The following is a 5,026-nucleotide window of genomic DNA, read 5'->3' on the forward strand; positions in this document are numbered from 1 at the left end:
TAACGAAATGCTTTTATTTGTGCGAGCTTTCGAGATACACTTTGAGATACACTGATCTCTGGAAGAGATCAGTGTATCTCGAAAGCTCGCACAAATAAAACCATTTCGTTAGCCACAGGACGGTATCGTCTATTCATTTTTGATTATTAAGCTCGGCTAACACGGTACAGATACCTCTACATATATATATATATATAGATATAGATATAGCTATATAGATATATATATACACACACATTAAATTGTGTGAAGGCAATCCCAGCAAGATATAAAGGATCGATATGTTGGAGTGCTACTGCTAACCGTACCAGGAGTTATGGACATGTAACAGGCCAAAAATAAGGCTGCGGCCCCGCTGGCGCTGACCGCACTCATGCTTGAGAGCGGTGACGTCACGAGTTCTAGCATGAGCGCCGGGTGTCCTTGCTATTTTGCAAGTGCGCGGGGGGGGGGGGGGGGAGGGCTTTGCAGGCAAATTGAGCACGCTTGAAACTTAATTTTTTTCGTTTACTCACGCGCCAAGCTTGAGTGAGTGTGAGCACGTGTGCACCGTGTGAGTGGGGACTTGCACATAAAGATTTGTGTAACTAAAAGCGTCAAGCACCGCGCGCTCAGCGCCAGCGGGGCCACAGACGAGAGAGGGAGAGATAGCTGTTGCAGGGCACAATCAGTACAAGGACAACAGAGGCCTAATTACTGGACAGTAGTATGCAGTTTATGGATAGAGAAGCAGGTACTCCATCATTTAATTGTGCAGGTTCAGTTTGAAGTTTCGGCCCTCTCACTTGAGAAAGGAGCTGAAACATAGTGCCTGCTTTCTATGTGTATATATATATATATACAAAATTATATATATATATATATATATATATATATATATATATATATATATATATATATATAGCAGGTAATAAAGAACCATAGGCACTCCGTCTGAATAGAAAAATTGGGTGCAAATCCTGTACAAATAAATAGGCAATACGATACCGCACGTGGACGAATATCAGAGGCAGCACTCCAAATGAATATCAAAAATCCTGTATTATTCAACAAAACATCATATCCAACGTTTCGGTCCTCAAACGGGACCTTTGTCAAGGTGATGGACCGAAACGTTGGATATGATGTTTTGTTGAATAATACAGGATTTTTGATATTCATTTGGAGTGCTGCCTCTGATATTCGTCCACGTGCGGTATCGTATTGCATATATAAATATATATATATACAGTATATATATATATATATACTTAGTTAAGTTATGGTGGATAAAAAAAGTGACTAAAACCATCCACAGCAAAGCATACATGAATATTTCAGGAATATTTCCATTTGATATATATATATATATATATACAGTGGTTGACAAATCACCAAAAAATCTACTCGCCACACAAAAAAATCTACTCGCCACCTAGTACCAAACGTGTGCTGCTTGTGCCAATATTTACTCGCCCGGGGGTTAAATCCACTCGCCCGGGGCGAGCAAATGTATAGGTTTGTCGAACACTGTATATATATATATACAGTGGTCGACAAATCACCAAAAAATCTACTCGCCACACAAAAAAATCTACTCGCCACCTAGTACCAAACGTGTGCTGCTTGGGCCAATAGGAGCTCGCCACGATGTTAAATCCACTCGCCCGGAGCGAGCAAATGTATAGGTTTGTCGAACACTGTATATATATATATATATATATATATATATATATATATATATATAAACACATATACACACATGTGTGACCTCATTCTGAGACCTTTGTATATGTATGGATATATATATATATATATATATATATATATATATGTATATATACTGTATATATATACACCTACATACACGCAAATTAGTCAGTCCCAACGATTATAAAACAATGATCTCCAATAAACTAAAACAGCTCACAATCATACTGACATTTATAATGCATGTTTGAATTATATATATATAAAATAACACAGAGATAGGCACACCAAAAATAGGCAAAAACATTTATTTTATTGACTCAACGTTTCAGCTACCCACTAGAGCCTTTATCAAGAGCAGAGCGTTGCTAAATCGTTGTGGCAATAAAAGATTTTTTTTAACATATTTGTTGTGTGCCTGACCTTTGTTATTTTTGGACAGTACTGTACCTTATAGGTACTCTGATAGCAGCACCCTCTCCAGTAGTCTGGTCTAAACCAGGGGTGCACAAACTGAGGGTACTCCCTCTCCTGAAATTTTCTGGGGGGGACGCAGCGCTTACAGAGGCCCAACGCTCTTAACCACAACATTTAAATGAAATGGCGGGGGTGCGCATGAGGTCTCTGCATGTCTCTTACCTTCTACCTTCTCTCCGGCGGCTTCTGGAGACAACTCGCCATTATAATGTGGAGTCAAACGAACGTGACATCACATGACACAGTGATGTCAAATGACGCCGCCGATACCGGAGGAAAGGTAAGAGGGGGGGGGGGGGGGGCGATGCGATATATATACTATTTAAGTGTGTACCCCAATCCCTTCATATATATATAAAATTGCGTTTATCTAGCAGCGAATCAACAAGGGCTGAAGATGATGATGAAATATTCCAACTAAGGCAGAGAGGGGGTTACATGGCTGAGTGCTTTCACTTCCCCCTGGCTGCAGTATAAAGTAGTGACACGTTTGACCATGGCCTTCCAGCATCCTATTGTAAATACCTGCGAGAACATTATTGGAGTGCTTCAATAATTAGGCCTTCTGTCTCACTGGCCCTGTCAACTTCCTACAATTCAAATACTCAGCACCATTATACAGAGCAGCGTAATCATTATCAGTGTATAGAGATACTCAGCATCATTATACAACGCAGAATGTTCATTATCGGTGTAGAGAGATATTCAGCATCATTATACAATGTCTTAAATATCAGTATATAGAGGTACTTAGCGTTATAATACAGTGTGGCAAGTTCAGTGTATAGATACTTGTCACCATTATACAAAGCAGTGTGTTTATTATCAGTGTACAGTATACAGATATTCAAAATCACTATACAGATGGTCCTCGGTATCGAACGGCCCGTTTTCTGTCAAATGCCTTGTCCCAGGGGTGCGCAAACTGGGGTAAGCACGGCGACTAGAGAGGCCACATGCTCTTCCCCAAAGTATTTAAATTAAATGCTGGGGGATCGCGCGAGGCCTCTATAACTTCCCTTACCTCGTCTCTGGCGCCATGGCAACGCGGCGTCAAATGACGTTGCCGTGGTAACGTGACCCCGTGGCGTCAGATGACGCGGGAGACAAGGTAAGGAGGGGGGCGCGAGCAGGGGAGGACGAGCACGCAGGGGGGCGCAGACTGAAAAGTTTGCGCACCCTTGCCTTCTTCGACACCACATAACGCAGTCCGCTGGACGCATTATCTAACGTCGGACCCGCTTATCCGACGGTCACCGCTGACGATTAACATGGACCTGCAATCCGGCGGTCCGTTATCCGACGGCGGTTTGCGGGACGCATTACGTCGGATAAGCGAGTACTGGCTGGACAGCTCTTTGCATTAATTATCAGTGTATAGAGATGCCCAGAATCACACAGCACAGCATCTAGTATAATATACATGGATATAAATACAATTAAACAGTGTGGGGTATTTATTCTTAGTGTATACTCTAGATACTCAACATTATTATGTAGCACAGCATGTTCATTATGAGTGTATAAAGATACTCACAAACATTATACAGCGCAGTGCTCATTATCAGTGTATAGAGACTCAACATCAATATACAGCACAGCGTATAAATGATCAGTATGTACAGATACTCAGCATCATCATTATACAGCGCACCGTGTTAATTATCAGTGTACAGAGATATTCAAAATCATTATATAGCATAGCATTGTAATTATCAGTGTATACATAGAGACACTCAGTGTTATTATACAGCGCAGAATGTTAATTATTAGTGAATAGAGATATTCAACATCATTATACAGTGCAGCATATTAGTGTATAAAGATAGACTTTTTTCATTATACAGTGCAGTTTTCATTATCAGTGTATAGAGATACTCTGGTTAAATATTAGTGTATGAAGATACTCAACATCATTATACAGTGCAGTCTGTTCATTATCAGTGAGTAGAGATATTCAAAATAATTATACAGTGCAGTGTGGAAATTATCACTGTATAGACATACTCAGTATTATTATACAAAGCAGCATCTTAATTATCAGTATACAGTATTGAGATGCTCAGCAACATTATATAGCTCAGCAAGTTCTTTATCGGTGTATATATTCAGCATCATTATACAGCGTGTCAGGTTCATGATTAATGTGTATACTACATAATATTATTACACAGCGCTGTGTTCATTATCAATGTATAGATATGCTCAGCATCATTATGAAGCCGTGTGCTCATTATCAAAGTCTAGATATGCTTAGCATCATTATACAGTGAGGCATGTTCATTATCAGTGTATACGTACTCATCATTATACAGCAGTGTGTTCATAAACAGTGAGACTCAGCATCATTATACAGTGTGGTGCGTTCATTTTCAGTGTACAAATACGCAGCTTCATAATTCAGCGCAATGTTTATTATGAGTGTGTAGATACTCAGCATGATTATACAGAGCTGCATGTTCATTATGAGTGTACAGATACTCAGTATTTGTATACAGAACGGCATGTATCTGTCATAGTGAAAGCTCAACCCTCCCTCCCCCCACCCCACCCCCCCTAAACTTTTCTTGCAGTTTGTAACTTCTTATGTTCTCCCTCCCCCCACCAGTGTCACAGTTAGGGGGTCTGTGGCCCTTGTCCTTACCTGTCCCTGGCACCTTGGGGTGTGTGTGTGGGGGGAGGGGGTTGTTTGACCTTCTGCTGGTGGGGAATATAGATGGGGAAACACTCAAAGGGGCAAGGGGGGGAATAGATCAGAAAACTTTAGAGAGGAGAGAAGACAAGTCTAAGGACTAAGAGAGAGTAAAGGAATAAGCAGCTGCTCCCCTGCCCTCCCATTATGGGATTGCCGTCCCCTATC

The 5,026-nt window shown here is 40.9% G+C and overlaps 1 protein-coding gene across 7 annotated transcripts in view; it reads right to left on the reverse strand.

The window, feature by feature from the left end:
• The window catches only part of TEAD3 (TEA domain transcription factor 3), a 70,054-nt gene extending 65,028 nt beyond the window's left edge, over positions 1 to 5,026 (reverse strand). For 2 of the 7 annotated variants that reach the window (XM_075614075.1, XM_075614072.1), the window contains exon 1: positions 4,811 to 5,026. The gene's annotated coding sequence lies outside the window, so the exon portion shown is untranslated. The remainder of the gene's footprint in view (positions 1 to 4,810) is intronic. The other 5 variants (XM_075614077.1, XM_075614076.1, XM_075614079.1 and 2 more) reach the window with 3 other exon arrangements.

The sequence above is a fragment of the Ascaphus truei genome, chromosome 9, assembly GCF_040206685.1.
Source record: "Ascaphus truei isolate aAscTru1 chromosome 9, aAscTru1.hap1, whole genome shotgun sequence".
NCBI classification, from domain to species: domain Eukaryota; kingdom Metazoa; phylum Chordata; class Amphibia; order Anura; family Ascaphidae; genus Ascaphus; species Ascaphus truei.